The 21,194-nt window shown below is 35.9% G+C and overlaps 1 long non-coding RNA gene across 1 annotated transcript in view; it reads left to right on the top strand.

Annotated features, from left to right (window-relative positions):
- LOC144448365 (uncharacterized) overlaps positions 1–21,194 on the top strand; it is a 74,120-nt gene continuing 52,926 nt past the window's right edge. Inside the window, exon 1 of the long non-coding RNA XR_013482093.1 lies at positions 1–956. This is a non-coding gene — a long non-coding RNA (uncharacterized LOC144448365). The remainder of the gene's footprint in view (positions 957–21,194) is intronic.

Raw genomic sequence — 21,194 nt, 5'->3', positions numbered from 1 at the left:
TGAAACATCTTCCATAAACATCAAATCCAAAAATACTTGTGTACATCTTTTAAGTATACTTGAAGCCATTCATGTTCTTACACATGCGGCGTGTAAGTTTCTAACATCGTTGCCATAGTGTTAATAGTGTGAAAGAACTAAGATTTCTGAGATAGCCTGGTGTGTGAGATTTTATCGGAGAGAATGTACTGTGAAGTTTGTCGGTAATTATCTATCTTACTGCATTGAGAATTTTAACATTGGCAGTGGTTTTCACAATGCCAAGAATGACAGCTGCCGGAATACACATGCACTTACGAGATGGAAATCTGTTCTGGCAGGATGATGTAATGGCTGGGATGACAGTGGTAGCAGTATCTAATGACAAGTGACACTGACTACAGGAATATTTGGACAAAAGTACGGAATATTTGACAAAAATTGGCATGAACATCAACTGACGATATCAGGCATCAGGGAGAACTTGGATTAATGATCGTGGCAAATGGATGAAGGTGCAAGGTGTAGTTTGTTATTGAAAGATCCATGTGTGGATGTGATGCAGACAAAAGACACGTCTCTAATATGGATAATAATCAAAACAAACAGTATATCAACGAAAGTGTCGGAAGTTCGAAGAGAAGCTAATCAAGCTGTTGGGAGACATCATGGTACAAGCACTGTGATGCACATCAGGGACAAAACATTAAAAAAAACCTGAATATATTACTCTGCTTGTCATACATTTTCTTTCTAGCTCTACAAATGTGTATTGAAATCATTAAGCGCGTGCCCGCGGGCAACACGAAGGACGGCTAGTGACAGAATGTATGACAAGTTATTTTCAGGTTTTACCAAGTCAACTTGTGGTACCCAGAAGATGGGAACATCGACACGATTCGGACCAACATCCTAGTACCATACCACTGGTTTTGCACCTTTGATTGCCATGGATACGAAAGATTAGATAAGAACAGGTACGTCAGTTACATTGTATTCAAAGGATAATTGTTGAGTGATGTGTGGTGTCAAGTATTTGATTGTGTGTGATTTAGATGTTTAAGTAAGTATTTTACAGTTCCATTATTGTGAAATGATGTGATGGATGAGCAAGGCTTGGAGATACTTTTTCTATGTACATGTAAGCATTCCAGTGTTTATTAATTTATTTATTTCAATAGCGAAATCAACAGTAATAAGTACCAAGATAGTACACATTGAACATAACAGCATTTTCCCCTGGGTCATATACAGCATGATGGTGTCAGTGCCATATTATTATTAAACAATTTGTTTAACAAAAGAACTTATTATTATGTAAATCATCTGAGATAGTGTTGAAATTCCAGGGGAAAACACAGTATCAAAGCTACATTCTCTGCAGAGTTCTCCCAGGAATTCCTCAACACTGTGAATTTGCATACTGTTTAAAATAGTTTTATATCAATGAACTAATATATTAATTATAGTACATCTCTTTACCTGAAATTATCACTACAACACCCCTGACCCACTATTATATCTTAGCTCTGTGAGAACATATTTTCTGAATGGAAAATATAACAGCGACGACTCTATGTATATCAGCATCATTAATTTTAATGTTTTATTAAAAGTCCATGAACTGCTGTACTACTGGATACTGTAAACATGGAAATTTTCACTGAAGACTTATATTTGTATTTTAGCTTATTTTGCTGGAAAAATGCAAATATATGCAGTGACTAAAAATGCCTTCGTGCATATGAAGACAATGCACAATTAGTCTTTGAGAACTAACTGAAGATTGTAAAATTGTAAAATCTAGGTTTACACTATGAAATTATAATACAGGTCCTTTCCCTAAAGTATTCTATCTTAACTCTGTGAGATCGAGAACACATTCACAATGGAAAATATAATGATGACAAGTATTATATGACTTGTAATTTAAAAAAAATGTTTTTAGCTAAAATAATATTTTATACATGAGCTACACATCCACCCCCACCGCACCACACCACATGTTCTATAATAGACATGTGTAACTCTGTGAGAACTTAAACTCTTTAGAATATTAGCATCTGCATGGAAAATATCAGGAACGAAAAACAAATATATGTATGTGTACGGATGGTATTCATTAAAATTGTTTTTTTTACTGATGACTCGACCAACATTTATGTTCGTTAAAATAATTTTTATTCTCCTTGCCACCCCACCTTCCATGTTTGTTGTAACTCTGTTAGAACATATCTATGCTTTGAAATTATTTTTTCCTTTTGATTATTAACATGTATAGGTACATGTATGAATGTTATTAATTTTTAATATTTTGCTACTGATGACTCTACCAAGATGTATATGCTCTTGAATAAAAATTATTATTTTGAATAACTAAAAATGATTTTGTAAAAATTGTAAGACAGTAAATTATACATATGTTGCATTATTTAGCAAGAATTTTCCTTCTGTCTTTTACAAAAATAGTTTCTGTTGGAAGACAAAAAACAAGTACGCATGTGATCTGAACAATTTTTATTGTTTCTGATGACATGCCCAACTGTGAATTTTTCAAATGTTTGCTTAGACATGAGCGAAATGTAAATTATTTTTTTTCAAATGACAGAGTTCAAACAATTTTGACATCCTGCAAGTAAAGTTTGACCCAAAGTGAACTACTTGTGCAAGGATTTTCTTTTTATATTCAAATTGACCAACTGTTTGAAGGTCATACCCTCAGAAATAGTACACAATACAGTAAACTAAACTCCTCAGGACAACAGAGAATTATAATGCTGTAGTACTGAAGGGCAAGCAGTGTTGACATTCAAACTACATTGCTTCTGTTATGGTTTGGCCACCTTAGTAACGTTATGAGGCAGAAATGGTTTGGCCACCCTAGTAATGTTATGAGGCAGAAATGGTTTGGCCACCCTAGTAATGTTATGAGGCAGAAATGGTTTGGCCACCCTAGTAATGTTATGAGGCAGAAATGGTTTGGCCACCCTAGTAATGTTATGAGGCAGAAATCAGGCACAACTGGTTAAATTTCAAATTCCGAACCACTTTTATGTGTACACTAATTTCTGTTATAATCCTGGTAAAACTAACTTGGAAACTCTGGTATTAGATTTCACCTACTTACTAATACAACCATTAACAAAAAAAAATGGGGAGTTATAAAGTGTGCTGAACTTTTCAACTGAGCATCGTAGGTCATTAAGTTAAACCAGGACTAAAGGCAATTCTAGTTCTATGAATGAAGGATTCATTCTAAGTTGAGTTTGGTGAATTCACTCTTCCTAGTTTGTATGTGGGTGTTGTTTGTTTGGCCTGAGTGGTGAATGCAATGGGGGTTATTGCAATGGATCTGATTGATTGATTGTCTGTTGTTTGTCTGCCTCTCTGTGTGTCTCTGTCTGTCCAACCATTTATGGCACATTATGTGTATCTGTCCATCTCTGTGTCTGTTTGGCCATCCATTTGTTGGCCAATCATCTGCAATGTGTGTGTGTGTGTGTGTGTGTGTGTGTGTGTGTGTGTGTGTGTGCGTGCGTGCGTGCGTGCGTGCGTGCGCGTGCGTGCGTGCGTGCGTGCATGTGTAATTATATAGTGTATCTGGACTACAGTACCATTTTGAGTTGTATATTGTGTGCAATGGACTGGGTCTGCATATAAATCAGGAAAATTTGCATATGTATAATATAAAATGCATTGTTGTATTTGTAGTGTGTGTGATTGATAAGGCCTGAATAGTAATCAGGAGAATTTGCATATTTGCATAAAATACAGTGCTATTTCATATTTATGTATGATGGACAAGGTGTGAATATTAATCAGGAGAATTTGCATATTGTCTAGCAGTATACAATGTCAAGTCATATTTGCATTGTGTATGATGGATAAGGCCTGAATACTAATCAGGAGAATTTGCATATTTGCGTAATACACAATATCAAGTCACATTTTTATTGAACATTAAATTAATAGGAGGATTTGCTTTTTTCATAATATATCATGTCATATTTGCATTGTATATATGACCGATAAGGCCTGAATAATGATAATTTGCATATGTTATAAGTAAAGATTATTTAGAATATGTCTGCAAAGGTCACTGATGTTTTTAGTAATGTTGTATTATTTGTACGTAGATTGGTTATACATGGCACCTGTGCTTTGTAGTTTTTAGCAGATACAGCTTGCATGTTATTATAGGATATTTGCATTTATAAAGTTCTACTAATGTTTAAATGTACATATATTAGATGTGTAACTTATTTACTTAGTAGCATGACATTTGTTGATAAAATGCAGAATGCAGTAGTTGTCAGGTTTATGTGCACACACACATACATGTACTAGTATATATATATGTATCATGTGTTTTTAGTCTCACATTGCAAACACCTAGGTGATAGCAATTGTCGCTTGAACAAAAGTTCTTAGCAGAAATTTTCGTTATCTACGAAAGGACTTTCCCCAAGTCAGAGCAAGTGAACACTGACTATTCAAATACAACCATAACACCATTGCATAATATTAACACCACCAAGTGGTCAAGTCGGTTGTCAGCGTAGGGCCACCTGAGACTTTTTTGGAAAACAAAAATTACTGACTTCACCCAGTTGACACGACATTTTGACCTATGCTGACTACCGACTTGACCAGTTGGTGGTGCTGGAGGGTGAATTTCTCCCTACATAAAATTGGCTACGCTGACCACCGACTTGGCGAGCATCCATATCAAGTGTAGAACGAGAAGTCTACTGTTTCATTTGCAAGTTGACTGCATTAGAAAGGCCACATGCTGGACTTGTAGATAAACCACTTGAAACAGTATACTTTTTTTCAATTGATATGAATGCTATAAACCAGTGTAGCACATAGAGAAAGTGCTTTACTTCAATGTTGCTCATTGTAAGCAAACGTCAACCTGGTGGCTGGATCATGCCATGTTAGTCATCAAACAAATAGCATTTCATCTGGCACATCGTAGGTATCGGATGACCACTGAACTATGATATGTTATCATTTTTTGATAAATGGATTGCATAAATAATTATGTACATTTGCATATATCTCAATGTATTAAAATTGAATGCTTTTTTTTCATAATTTCAGAAATCAATGAAATCAAATCAAATAATTCCTGTTACCTACCACCTACATGTAGGGGCATCATGCAAATAACAATAATTTGACATTTTTGGTTTATGCAGTAATTGCCCCAGGTTGGACCCAATGGTTTTTACAGGGTTTGTTTACTTGATATATATCTGTAGTCTTTCGTTTTGAACATGGGTATCTCATGAGACAGGTGTTTTGTCATGGGACACAGTTTCAAATCACAGGGTCTCACAGGACACATACAATTTACATCATACACAGGGTCACATGGGACATGCAAATGTAGTACATTTTTTTGAAAACCAGGTCCATAGGACATTGGTTCCCTGAGGGACATGATGTACCTCCAGTTCTGATAGGACACTTTGAAATAATGGGAAGTGTCTCATGGAATGCATATTTGAGCCCAGTGGGCTCACGGGACAGAAGTGTAAACCCCAGTGGTCAGGGGAAAAGGGGCACATAGCACATGTTTGAATTCAGTGGTCCCACACCTGTCTCATTGGAGGAGACATGTTCAAACACAATCGTCCCATGGAGGATAAGTATATAGATTACGAACCCTTCAGTATTAGCCATGTCTTCAGTTAGGGTGATATGGACAGTGTGCCCTCCTATCCAATTTGACGTGCCACTGACACACAATTTCTAGTGATGCACCAAAATTTGGTGTTCCTGTATATGGAATAGACATGTTAATTATCTTGTAGTGTCTTATGGGGGCAGGCATGCACATGTGGAGTTTAGAAGTTGTGGTATCTCATGGGACAAGCGTGTGAGTTGTGTTGAGTGATCTATTGTACATGCTCAAAACAGACTCACTTCATCATCTTGTTGACATGTATGTAAACGTAGACCCGCACACCAACATTGGTAGAGTGTCTATGATGTAAACCAATGTAGTTTCAACATGGCAGTTCATGATATTCTGAATCGTGAATGCACACATATTGCAAATCACAAGTACGTAAGGAGTGTTGGGCAAGCTAGAAGCGTATCCTGTATAATGCAAGCTGACAGTATACTTCTGCCAGCTCAATTAAAAAATCATATAAAATTCAAATTTCAAAACTACAAAACCCAGGAAAAGTCTGGAGATGTTAAGAATCACTTACCTGATTACTAGTTATTGAGTAAACAAGGAGATGGTTCCTCCCACTGGAAAACTTAATTTTATGTAAATTTTGCAAGGTTTGTTTATATATACTGGCACTCCTTGAGGAGGCCAAAATATTAATTATACTAAAAAGCAAACAATTATAAAAGCTGGTTACCATAGGAATGTCTCAAAAAGCAAAATTGAAAAAGAAAGTGACTTTGCATTTATAATCATCCATCATGTTCATAGTTTCCGGTCTTTTGTTCATAGTTTGCATTTCACTGGAAGCCATTAGATATTACATGTATTAGTGTCCCATTTGTAATGGTGCATGTACAGTGTGTTTATATTTCATCCAGCCAAAGTTATGAAACTTAAGAAGGCAGTACGTAGATGATATGAAAGATTCTTATGCATACTGTGTGCAAGTATAGAATTCCACCGGGCTAGTAGTAATCCAGGCTATTATATTGTATGAGTAGTGAGTTGTAGTCTGTGTCAATATGGAGAAGTGAGTTGTACTCTAGGTCAATATGGAGAAGTGAGTTGTATACAAGGTCTATGTAGAGTAGTGGGCTTTCCCTAGGTTATTATAGAGTAGTGGGTTCTACCCTAGGTCACTAGAGAGTAGTGAGTTGTACCTCAGAACATTATCAAGTACAATGTAGTGGGTTCTACCCCAGATTGTTACAGAGTAGTGGGTTCTACCCCAGATTGTTACAGATCGAGTAGTGGGTTCTACCCCAGATTGTTACAGAGTAGTGGGTTCTACCCCAGATTGTTACAGAGTAGTGGGTTCTAGCTACCCCAGATTGTTACAGAGTAGTGGGTTCTACCCCAGATTGTTACAGAGTAGTGGGTTCTACCCCATATTGTTGCAGAGTAGTGGGGTCTAGCTACCCCAGATTGTTAGAGTAGTGGGTTCTACCCGAGGTCATTATAGAGTCATGGGCTGTATGTATTTCAGAACATTATCGAGTAGTGGGTTCTACCCCAGATTGTTATCGAGTAGTGGGTTCTACCTAAGAATTTTTTGAAAACAATAACTTAAGGTACTATGGTAATACAATAAATTTATTGAGTGAATAATCATTTACAAGAGGCAAAGAGTTTTGACTGTAAGCCAGAATACCAAATTTGAAGTGACTTTTCAACTTGAACCATGATTAATATATTAAGCATTTGTAAAATAATAATAATCTTGAAACAAGAGACTTTCTTTTGATATTTATGCAGTTGATATTCAATGCAGTTTATCTAACTTCTTAATTATGAGATACCAAAATTAATCAAAGTAAATTTACTTTTTCTCAAAACACTCATTAGTGCAATGATTTCTTTTCTAACAGACACAGGTAGTTCTAGAATCCCTCATGTGGCCTTTTGTTTGACTGAACAGCTTCTTTCTTATGTAAAATGTATATTCACTGCACATCCAATCATGTGAATGTTACAAGTCACACACTGTCAGGTTGGTGACAGGTTGTAATTACGTCTACCAGCGAGGTTTGGTAGAGATTATTTTTTCGTCCTTTTGCTTGGTGTGTGTGTGTGTGTGTGTGTGTGTGTCCATCTGCCCACCTGCCTTCCAGTCTGTCTGTCTGTCTGTCTGTCTGTCTGTCTGCCCGCCTGCCTGCCTGCCTGCCTGCCTGCCTGCCTGTCTGTCTGCCTGTCTGCCAGCCTGTCTGCATGTCCATGTCTGCCTGCCTGCCTGCCACCCTTTCCATTTGTCTGCCTTCCAGCCTGCCTGCCTGCCTGCCTGTCTGCCTGTCTGTCCATTTGTCTGTCTGCCTGCCTGCCAGCTTGGCTGTCTGTCTGTTTGTTTGTTTTAAGAAAAGATGTTGAAGGACTTAGATGACACTGTAGAAAGATTGCCAATGAGACAAGGACCAGTTGATTGTAATTTTGTTGGAGCCAATTCCATTTCTGTTTTATAGTGAAGCCATCTCATAACTTGCAAGCATCTGGCCACCAGGCACCAACTATAGCCTTATAGGGCAGCTGCTCCACGTTGGCATCTACATCTAGGTATACACTCTATTGAGTGTTCTCATTTTTGTTCTGGAATTGATCAGTGTTGCCAGAGATATGTGCTAAATTAAGTGCCATCCAGGTATGCATTTATCTGTTCAATACCGATAACAATTTTTGATTTTAGCGAATTTCCATTCACAAAGTGATGAACAGGAGTTCCATTTACAAGTTTTTGTCAATTTGAATGCTTTTCTCTAGAAATGTTGGACTTCTAGTAGCTAGACATACTATTGGGTTCTAAATACAGACTTAGTTCCCGTTACTTGATTTCACTTGTCTAGAACGTCAACAGTATTTCTGGTAAGGGTTAGTAGCAGAAGGGGTGCATATAAATAATATTATGTACTATAACTTTGGTGGGGACGGGTAAAATACACAAGGGGAACTCAGGGATATCTTACCAACTTTGAGCCCTTAAGGCCAAAAAAGAAAAAAAGGAATTGTTTCTGGTCAGGAGAGTTTGTATAAAATGGGTGTGATGACACAACTTTTTTTTTTTTTTTTTTTTTTTTTTTAATTCTCAACTTACCTGTCACTATTTATGGCAGTTACTGTTCTTTTTTTTTTAGTACTTTAGAGCAAGTGTGTAGTGTGGGGCAGATGTCATTTACTTGTTCATGATTGGCTCTGTAGTTGTCTTCACTGAAGTAGGGAGGGTTATTTTTGCATTTCCCCACGGATTTACAGACTGCATGGGCTGGACAAACACACACAATGTGAGGGTATTTAACAAATCTTTATTTTTGGTCAAAATGGCATACCTGCAATACATGTAGCATTTTACTTTGTGCTTCAGGATCAAAATAGAATAAGAAGACCATCTTATTCTCATGCATGCCTATAGTAATATATTGCAAATGGTATGGAATTCATAGACCAAGAAATCAAATGGTCAGTCTCATTATTTTGATGATTTGCCTCAAGCGGTGGTAAAATTCTATTTCTGTATGGACAAGAAATTTTTGTTCCTGTGCCCAAATGTAGGCTGCAAGTCGGAAAGTTAACCAATAATATGTTTTGCTGTAAATATGTACAGTATGTTCAAGGTTTTACCTGTTGCTTCAAATGTAGAATGCCAGTCAGTGCTTGTACTCAGCCAGAGGTTCTGCAATCTTGTCTGAAGGTCTAAATTTGTTACTGATAGCCGAAAGGACTAAAATCGACATGTCACATTTACATGCAGTCATTGATATTCTAACAGTGCACAATTCACTTGTCCACATTAATTTCTATACACAAAATGAAGCTGCCTGCTACATACTGATGTGATGGTTGCTATTATGTACATTTAGAGACATCAGTACTTCTTTTCAGTCGCAGTCTGTCTACTTCATCAATTCTGGCATTTTTTGAAAAACTAGAAAACAAAGACTAAAAGGCAAAAGACTGCAGGTTATTTTGTATTGCCATCGTTTCATTAGAAATAACAAGGACAATACGATTGTAAGAGCCTTACTGTGGGAAAGTCACGATTTGAATTTATTGACAACAAATTGCATCTTGACGTAATCATTACATTTGAAAGATGGAAAGGAAAAAAACAAATCAAGACAACATTAAAAGGGAACGCTACTACAGGAAATACAGGCATTTGCGGAAACTTTGGGTTCTGGAGAATAATTTCATGATTTTACTTCACTTGCATGTGATTACTGAAAAATGCCACATTCAGACGTGTTCCTTCTTCCTTGTTCAGCGGACATATTTGCCATGGAAATGAAATTTCTACTCACAGAGTCAAAACAATTCTTGCAAGTGAATCCCAAATTTTCATCATCATCGGGATGGGATGCCGATGGGATTTGCTTCCGAGAAAATTGTTTTGACCCTGTGAGTAGAAATTTCATTACTAAATATAGAATTATCATATTCATTTGGAGTTTTAAGATGCAAATATGCTAAACACTTTATTTGAATTTCATATGTATTCACAATTTAGTGGTTCATATCAGTCAAAGCTTCAAAGAATTGAATTGTATGCTCATGAGGTATAACATGTCATATAATCTGAAAAAATGTCGCTGTATGATGGTGATTTAACGTACTTCAGTAAGTACAATGACCAGTGTGCTCTCTAATGATAGCCAAATTTTGTTGTTGCAAGTCAAAATGATAAAAACTGACTTTTCTTGTGAGTCACCACAAGTAAGAGATAGGAGAAAACCATATTGTTGGGGCATCACTAGAAATTTCATGTGTCCGTGGCATGTCAAATTGGGTGGGCACCCTGATAATGACATTGTAACTTGAAACAAATAATTAAGAACATCTTAAGATCTGGCCCATGTCCCTTTTGACACAGACACAAAAAATACTGCTACTAGTACTACTTTATTTCCAGTAGATTAAAATTCTAAAATGACTAAATAACAAAATACAATTGAGCAGACATGGAAATGGAAACAAAAAAATAGTTAACAAAACAACTAATCGAGTTTGACCTCACTCAATGGAGGAAATTAGACAATATTCACAAATTTACAACCAGATATAATACTGATAATAAGTCATAAATTGTGAAGATAAATATTAAAAATATTAATGAAAAGATGACATCTATTAATGGCTTAGGATAGGAGGTAGTTGTTGAAGTCTTTTTTAAACTTACTCCGACAACAGATATCTGTTTAGTAAAAATAGAATTAATGTAATTTGAGTTTCAATGAACACAAGTATTAAAAACTAGGTAACGTAGAATTTGTGAAAGTCGAGTTTCAACGATCCAGGTGAAAATGTTTGAAACATTATTTATAATGTATATGTACAAATATTCAATATTGTATGTAATTCAGTTGTAGGAAAACTGGATCGCATACAGACAATTCACTGTATCAAGTTATACAAATAATACATATCAAAGCAATTGTGTAGTACTACATGTAGTAGATCAAAGTGTGGCACTCTTTGTAAGGAGAACAACAGAACTATTCACTGTTGTAAACCACATAAAACTGCAGTAGTCTCATCCATGGTAGCTTTTCAATTACCATCCTCAGCTATTGAAGTATGTTGATGTGGAAATGTAAAATGCTGAAATGATGTACATCAACACATGACAGTGAGTACAATGATCCTGTATTGAGTACACTCAGTAATACTGGCTACATACTATGGAATGCATTCATAGTGTATTGAATGTATTAAATGTGGGTGTTTGTGTGTATGCATGTGTTTATCTCTCTGCCTGTGCTTGTGTATGTATGTATATATGCCTGTGTCTTTATATACGTACGTACATTGTACAGTGCACATGTACAATGTATGTATGTATGTATGTCGTATGGATGTGTGTGTGTATGTATATGTATGTATGTATGTATGTATGTATGCATACATGCAATCACACACACACACACATGCATGCACGTACATGTCTGTCTGTATGTACAAATGTGTATATACATTTGTATGTATGTATGTATGTATGTATGTATGTATGTATGTATGTATGTATGTATGTATGTATGTATGTGTGTGTGTGTGTGTGTATGTATGTATGTATGTATGTATGTATGTATGTATGTATGTATGTATGTATGTATGTATGTATGTATGATTTGTATGTATGTATGCATGTATGCATATGTATGCATGTACATGTATGTGTGTGTGTGTGTTTGTGCGTGCGTGCGTGCGTGCTTGCATGCGTGCATGCATGCATGCCTGCCTGCTTGTCTGTCTGTCTGTCTGTCTGTCTGTCTGTCTGTCTGTCTGTCTGTCTGTCTCATCATGTACATATATTTATGTTACATTGTATAAATTATATTTTTGGTGGCTCAGAAACAAGTAACACCTTCAGTAACTTGTACATGTATGTTTAATACTTTGAGGAAAGACACATCTCGTGTCTAGTGCCATTGGTGTTTTGACCAAAAAAGAAGTCTTGGACTTTGGAGTGTGATTTTCGTTTCACCAAAAAAGATGATTAGAAATTACAAGGAGGCTGGATGTGTAATTTTGGCTTCAGTAAATCATGACGACACTTGGTGCTCAATCCAAGCTTTATTTGTAGATGATGTACATGTAGGCATTAATTGTCTTATATAGGAAGTGAAATGATGGCGTCACAAAGGTATTGGAAAGGATGTTTGACTTATCAATCCCCAATGGAGACCAACACATCAGATATTCACTTTTATCTGTAAACATAGTTTTGAATTATTGCTGTCACACAGTGCAGGAATATGTCCCTGTGGATTTCTGCTGTCATGTCTATCCAGCCTACTCATTGTGGACCAGTTCAAGGCAGGTGCTCATGGTGCTTTCATTTACATACACATCAAAATATTTCATTGATAAGATTGTCATGGTGCTTTCATTTACATACATGTCTAGAGATATTTCATTGATGAGATTGTCTTGGTGCTTTCATTTACATACATATTTAGATATTTCATTGATAAGATTGTCATGGTGCTTTCATTTACATACACATCTAGATATTTCATTGATGAGATTGTCTTGGTGCTTTCATTTACATACATATTTAGATATTTCATTGATGAGGTTGTCTTGGTGCTTTCATTACATACACTTCTAGATATTTCATTGATGAGATTGTCTTGGTGCTTTTATTTACGTACATGTCTAGATATTTCATTGATGAGATTGTCTTGGTGCTTTCATTTACATACATGTCTAGATATTTCATTGATGAGATTGTCATGGTGCTTTCATTTACATACATGTCTAGATATTTCATTGATGAGATTGTCATGGTGCTTTCATTTACATACATGTCTAGATATTTCATTGATGAGATTGTCATGGTGCTTTCATTTACATACACGTTGAGATATTTCATTGATAAGATTGTCATGGTGCTTACATTTACATACATGTCTAGAGATATTTCATTGATGAGATTGTCATGATGCTTTCATTTACATACACATCAAGATATTTCCTTGATGAGATTGTCATGGTGCTTTCATTTACATACATGTCTAGAGATATTTCATTGATGAGATTGTCATGGTGCTTTCATTTACATACACTTCTAGATATTTCATTGATGAGATTGTCATGTGCTTTCATTTACGTACATGTTGAGATATTTCATTGATGAGATTGTCTTTAGTGCTTTCATTTACATACATGTCAAGATATTTCATTGATGAGATTGTCATGGTGCTTTAATTTACATAGTTTATTACACGTTGAGATATTTCATTGATAAGATTGTCATGGTGCTTTCATTTACATACATGTCTAGAGATATTTCATTGATAAGATTGTCATGGTGCTTACATTTACATACATGTCTAGAGATATTTCATTGATGAGATTGTCTTAGTGCTTTCATTTACATACATGTCAAGATATTTCATTGATGAGATTGTCATGGTGCTTTAATTTACATACACGTTGAGATATTTCATTGATAAGATTGTCATGGTGCTTTCATTTATATACATGTACACATCTAAAGATACATGTATTTCACTGGCGAGATTGTCAATTTTTATGCTCATTTCTAGCTGTCAGTATGTGTTCTTATGTTATGATTTCTAGAAGCTTGTCTGTCCAATCTGCTTATTTAGTATGTCCATTTCCCCTTTAGCATGTCAATGTCCAACTCTCTGCCCTGTAACATGTCAATTTCCAACTCTCTGCCCTGTAACATGTCCATTTCCCACTCAGTACCCTGTAACCTGTTGTCTTCACTGGCTGCCGTGCAATATTCCCCATTCGCTGCCCTGTTATTGACACATTTCTCACACCCTGTCTTGTAATCCACCCATTTCCCACTCATTCCCTGTAATCTGTCCATTCTCCACGCACTGCTTTCAATATACCCTTCCGCTGCCTTGTTATCAACACATTTCTCACACCATTACCCACTCGCTGCCCTGTAATCTGTCCAGACTCCATTCACTGCTGTCTTATCCAAATGTTCTCAGAAAAGTCTCATTCATGCCTTCCTACTCTTGTTCCATTACCCTTTCTTCTTCCTTTGTCGGTCTTTTTAATCCTTTCCCATTATTCCATCTAAGCCTGCCCTTCTCTCCTGTCTGTCATGGCATACACATGTAAAGCATTAAATACACTCTGTCAATCTCTGTCATATTCTAGTGAACTAAAGTGTACATTGATAGCATTTAAGTAGTATTTATAGGTTTGCCATCTGTGGCCAGTTTGTATTCATATATGATGATTAAAACAATTGATTATTAGTGTATTTCAGCACAGTATTAGCATACTATGAACAATGGTCACTCAAGTGAAATTACCTTTTAACTTGTCAGCTCCAGCTGTCTGTGATATATTCAGTGATGCATTAAAAAATGCCCATTTTACCTTGAAGTATTTTCTAGAATTATGTATGACAATAAACTGGAAACTGAATTGATCAAATTGACACATTTGTAATTTTGCTTGGTTACTTTAAGATTTTGTGGACATGGGTAAAAAATGTGTCCATTATGATTTAAATCTATGAGCCAGTACTCTTCATGACTTTCTAATTGCAAATTGAATTGATAAACATATATATATATATATGTTAGTGATTTTGCTTTCAATACTTCTGATATTAGCACTGCAGACTAATACCGAAAATAGTATTGCATACCTTTATGCAAATGATATGCAAATTAGCGCACAGAAGTTCCTAGTACACAAAATCATGTGATTGCAAAGCAGAGTGCCCTCTCATGATAGCCAAAATTTGGTGTTCTCCTATTTCTTGCTATGTGGCGAATACCATTGTGCATTTTGACTCGCAACAACAAAATTTGGCTGTCATTAGAGGGCACAATTTGGTAGTGTGTTGACACAGGACTACCATTAATTTTGAGTTTACCTTATTCATGACTGTTTATCCTGTGAGCCCTGTGAATAAGGTAACAGGGATGCCAAGCCCTCTTGTAATTTGCAAGTACCCTCTTGATATTTTAAAATGACAATTGCACTCCAAACCACTTCATTTTTGTATGTGAAAAAAATAGTATGACAGCAATCACCAGACTCAAGATGCTCTCATCCTGGTCTCCAATGGCAACATCAGACAGTGTTTGTCTTTGAACCCTCTAGTGGAAAAGTCTGTAAGGAGAACACTCATTCACATGTTACTGAGAATGTTTTGATATTGGTACCGTACATAGCAAATGTAGGTGAATGGCATTTTAGGAAATGTCATGTGCACATTAATTTTGATGGACAGTGCGAGGAGGGAATCAGACACTACTTAATATGAACAACTCATCTAGTCCATCCGCCATGTTAGTTTGGATGCCAACGTGGTCTCTAACTAAACTAGTTGAGGTGTACATGTAAATCATAATGATACTGTATAGGAACTAGACTAGCCATGTGTATTCAGTACAGCTAATGTTGACACCTTTCACAACAGTTGACTATAGAAATACATGTAACCTCTATACCAATGCTAAATTTGTAATCTCTATACAAATACAAACACAAAAGTGATATTTCTCAACAGATTAAAAATGAATAAAAAATAGGAAAAAATTCTTATATATTGTCTTGACAGAATAAGTCCTTGCATTTTTCAACTAGAATGAAATTATGGAAAACTTACAGCTATATGTATACTGCATAGTTGTAAAAATGTGTATGAAATGTAGTCTAAATTTGTGTAAAGCAACCCTTGTATCTACAGACAAAAAAATAGGAAAAAATTAGGAAAAGTGACATAAGTAAAAAGCAATCCTTGTATTTTTCAAAAATCTAAAGTTACCCCCCCCCCCCTCCCCAAGAAAAAAAGAAGAAAAAAAAAGAAGTGTTTCTGGTCAGTGTTGCATCACTTAAAATACCCTTGCGTCAGTCTTTTTTTGTGTGTGTGTGTGTTTGTCCAGCCTATGCTGTCTGCAAGTCCGAGGGAAACGCAAAAATAACCCTCTTTACTTCAGTGAAGACAACTGCATAGCAGTGAACAAGCAAATGACATCTGCCCCACTTACACACTTGCTCTAAAGTATAAAAAGAACAGTAACTGCCATAAATAGTAGATTGAGTGACAGGTTCGTTGAGAATACAAAAAAAAAAGACAAGAAAAAGAATTTGCGTTGTTGCACCACTTCAGATAAAATATCCTGACCAGAAACAATGTTTTTTCTTACTTTTTTTTTGCCTTACAAATAGTGGGGTTTACAAATGCACATATATAGTCTTGGCTCTAGAGAACAAGCCTTGTATTTTTCAACTGGCCAAAATGAATGAAAATACGAAAAAGTTACTGCTATGTACACTTCATAATGTGTGTATATTCTTGATAAAAAAAAGCAATTCTTGTGTTTATCAGCTGGAAAAATTAATAAAAATAGTGAAAGTTCCAGACACTGAGGTTTTAAAAAAATAAATTAAATAGTCATGGCAAAAGCAATCATATTTTTCAACTGGCCAAATTGACAGAAAATACAAAAAAAGTTATAGGTATGTATACTGGATGAGGCTTTAAAAATGTTTATATAGTCTTGATGTAAAAAGTGATCCTGGTATTTTTCAGTTTGCAAAAATTGATGAATGAAGAGAGAAAGTTACAGGTACTGGGTGGCTTTAGTTTATAAATGTGTCTTTGTTGTATGTGAAGAATTCCTAGCACCTTGTCATAATAGAATCATAGTGACACACTGTGTTAATGCACATTCTAGAATAAATTGAATATCGCCAAAAATAGAATATAAGAAAAGTGCAAACTGAATCAATTAACAGAGAGCATCACAAAATATAATTGAATTAATTATCTCAATTATTTGGACTTCGCTGTTTGCAATCGATTGACTTCAGCTCTTACTGTACATTTACTTTCACCACAATGGTTGCCCACACAGAGTTACAAGGTTGACAAATCAGCAAGTTGATTGATAAATAGAATAACACATTTTTCTCGTCTTCTACAGTTTTGTATTAAGGAGTTACAACTACCAGACTTCCTTTTCAGAATGATTCCAATGGCTTTCTTATTTGTACCCTCCAAGGCTTGTCTCCCTTACACCTAACTATCAGTGTGCACTGTCAGTGTCAGTGATACCTTTCCTTTCATGTCTAACCCATAGTAGTTGTCAGCGATGACATACAGTGGATATTGACCAAGGACTTTATGGATATCAAGGGGATATCTGTCAACCAGGGACTTTTTCCCAGTGATATATCTCCCAACCAACTTTATGGATGTCTGTCAATCAGGAACTTTTATCACCTATACACCCCTGTCAATCAGTGATAGCACCTATATACCCCTCTGTCAATCAGTGATATCCACCCTAGCATATCCGTTCTGGACCTAGTTTCTGTCAGTCTGTTATATATCCCTAGGATAAACACGTAAATCTTTTCAGCAGTCAATATGTGATATTACCTGTACCATCCCTATAACAAAACATAACTCAGTCTGCGATATCAGCTGTACACCCCTATAATTGCCAATGTGTGAATGCCTGATGTATGTGTGCATAGCCAATTTATGTGTGGTGGAAATGTGTGTGTGGAAATGTGTGTGTTAGGGGATGTGTACATAACTTTATAAGTCATAACACTTGACTTGTGTATGTGTATGTGTATGTGTATGTGTATGTGTATGTGTATGTGTATGTGTATGTGTATGTGTATGTGTGTGGTGTATGTTGGTATGTGTGTATGATGGGATGTATGCATAATTCATAACACTTTACTTGTGTGTATGTGTGTGGTGTATGTTGGTATCTGTGTGTGTGTGTGTGTGTGTGTGTGTGATGGGATGTGTGCACAAGTCATAACTGTGTGTGTGTGGTGTAGGTTGGTATGTGTACATGTATGTGTGTGTGGTGTATGTTGGTATATGTATGTGTGTGTGGTGTATGTTGGTATGTATCTGTATGTGTATGTGTATATGTGTGTAGTGTATGTTGGTATGTGTGTGTGATGAGAGATGTATGCATAAACACTTGTGTATATCTATATGTGATAGGATATGTACATAACACTTGTGTGTATGTGTGTATATATACATACATGTTGTAAATGCTCTTGATATCTTGGTGTCCATATTTGCATCAGAAATTGTTTATTTTGTGTCATGGAAATAAGTTACAGCTCACTACTCATTTCCTAGTACATGGGACTGGTTGAATACAATCCATATGACCAGGTTGAGGATAAATATATGGGGTTTCTATGGTAACAGTGGCTTATTTTTTAGTCGGCTTTTGATCTATCAATGTGAGACATTTGAGTGCAGTAACATTTGTGTCATTTTTATGACTGAATGTGTATTTGACTAGATAGATGACCAGCTGGTGCAGTGACAGCTTGGTTATCAATAACATTCGTATATTTAAATGTGTGTGTGTGTGTGTGTGTGTATGTGTGTGTGTGTGTGAGAGAGAGAGCGAGACCGAGACAGAGAGAGAGGGAGGGAGGGAGGGAGGGAGAGAAAGAGAGAATTATATGTGTTGAATGATCGATGGCCCCTTTTCCTATAATTTCATGAATATTGAAATCAACCTCGAAAAAAAAATAAGTTCGGAGAAATATTCCTCATTGTCTCATTATTCTGGAATATTCTAAAGATAGAGATGGAGATAAATTCGGGAATAATTACTCACTTTCTTCAGTTGTTAACATTTTATTGTCTTCTTTTAGTAATTCTCCATTGATTAATATTTCTATCTGTTGATCAAAATCATATATTCTGAAATTTAGCTATACTCCTGTATAAGGACTTTATAGATTGTCAATTGGCATAAAAATACTCAAGGAAAAATCAGGGCTCGAAATTAGCAGTAGTCCTGTGCCCACAGACTACCAATTCTTGTCATGGGGCTACGATAATTTGCAGCCAGTAGCCCGCTCAGGCTACCACTGATAATGCAGTGATGTAAAGGAGGGAAGATTTATGGACATGAAAATATTAACACACATATTTCCAATAGAGGAATATGGGACTGTTGATCACCATCCTTTTTCTGAAATTGGTAGCCCATTGAGGATTACCAAAGAAAAAAGTTAATTTTGAGCCCAGAAAATGATCATTTACATGATGTATGTTCATGTAGACATGGAAGAAAAGTGACAATGCCAAACATTATCTATTACTGTATAAAGATACAGAAGAAAAAAACATGTTCATTTATGATGTACATGTAAGTGATGAAATTACATAATACAATGGAAAACACAGACATGACGTAAAAGTGATGATGACAATCATTTTCTATTACTGCGGAAAGATACAGATCATTTACAATGTACAATGTACTTGTAAGTGATGAAATTACATAATACAATGAAAAACAGACATGATGTAAAAGTGATGATGACAAACATTGCCTATAACTGTATAAAGATATAGAAGAAAAACATGTTCATTTATGATGTACATGTAAGTGATGAAATTACATAATACAACGGAAAACATAGACATGACATAAAAGTGATGATGACAAGTGATTGTTATCATTCATCACTTAGGCCAAAAAAAAATAAAAATCTGGTTCTGGTCAGGGTAAACTTTCTAAAGTGGTGCGACGACGCGCGTTTTTTTTTTTTTTCCTAATTTTTTTTTTTTTGGCAAATTAGTAAATACACATTTTTGACACTTTACATGCTCTCGGAAGATGTCATACAACTCTGGAAGTTGGCACTGTTGTATGGCAAGTTTTATACGATGCGGATCAATCATCCATCAGGGCATCACTAGTCACATTTACAAATTTATCTTATCGCCCAGTGATTTGCAGTTATAATCCCGATTTGCAGTTATAATCCCATCCAAGATAATGAGTCTTGCCTTGCAACCACTGTATAATGTCATTGTGCAACTTGCAACGTTAAATAACGAGAAATAGGTCTGTCCAACGGACGTAGAGGAGGCAGTGTTTTCTTTCGAGCACCGTCCATCATCAGTCTGATACGCAGTCTGTATACGGTACGATGTTTGACACGTCTTTCCAACTCATCGCAGATGGAAAGACGTGTCGAACATCGTAGCGCATACATCCAGAGCTAACTGCTTACGCTACAGGAAAATCTTTGTATTCAGAAGGCAGAACGAAACGATCACCAGAACTAAGAACACCTCGAAAGTCAGCTGAATTGATATCAAAATTTCGATTGCTCACGACGTACTCAAACTTCTGACATTTTCGAAACATGTGAGCGGTTTACCACCTAGCACAGTGAACACACTATTTCCCGTGATTCCCATCAACCACGCTCATCGTACATATTACGTACACATATCGTACGGGGGATTATGGGTATGCAACAGTACTAGAAGAAAAGGGTACCCGTTACCAAATAGAAGTGCGCCATCACACGAGTTAAATTTTTTCCGCTAGCCTTGCATACAGTGTTGATCGACGGGGAATTGTAAATAAGGAACGGGAAAGCAAAAATTATCGGAAAAAAAGGATCGACGCGGGGGTATTCAGGGCACGCGCGCGCTGACCAGAACCAGACATATTTTTTTTTTTGGCCTTACTCTGGTTTTCTATTTGTATCGTGGCTCATAGCCTGACTATTTGTTAGTATTTTTCTACTGTTTGTGATAATTAGTTTTCAGCCACAAGCATAATAAATAGATAAAATGGATAAAAACAAAATAAACATTCGGGTATGATTGTGAAATTATTTATAAACACCGGGTACATAGGCTTGAATCCATGCTAGCTACGTGTAGCGTTTAAATTATAACCGAGTGGCTGTCAAGAAAGCATAAAACTGCTGAGTCAGGAAAAGCTAATTTGTGTGTAATCAAGTGTCTATTAAAAAAACTGCTGAGTCAGGAATTTTGAAAGCTTAGACTAATCTTTATGGTTTAGATTATCCACAAATAACTGGGTGACTAAATTAGAATGCCCTGACTCATTTACCCAACTTCCTGTCTCAAATATATACCTGTACTATATGAGTCATTGTATGTACAGTTCTGTTTCTAGTCAGCGTAACCAAGTAACTGTATCATAGTGTATGTGTCCATCCTGTTTATTTTCAATTTTGTCTAATAATGTATATCGATTGTGTGTAT

Source organism: Glandiceps talaboti, chromosome 17, assembly GCF_964340395.1.
Source record: "Glandiceps talaboti chromosome 17, keGlaTala1.1, whole genome shotgun sequence".
Lineage (NCBI taxonomy): Eukaryota > Metazoa > Hemichordata > Enteropneusta > Spengelidae > Glandiceps > Glandiceps talaboti.
The sequence above is the reverse complement of the archived record's forward strand: the minus strand, read 5'-3'. Positions and strand labels throughout refer to the sequence as shown.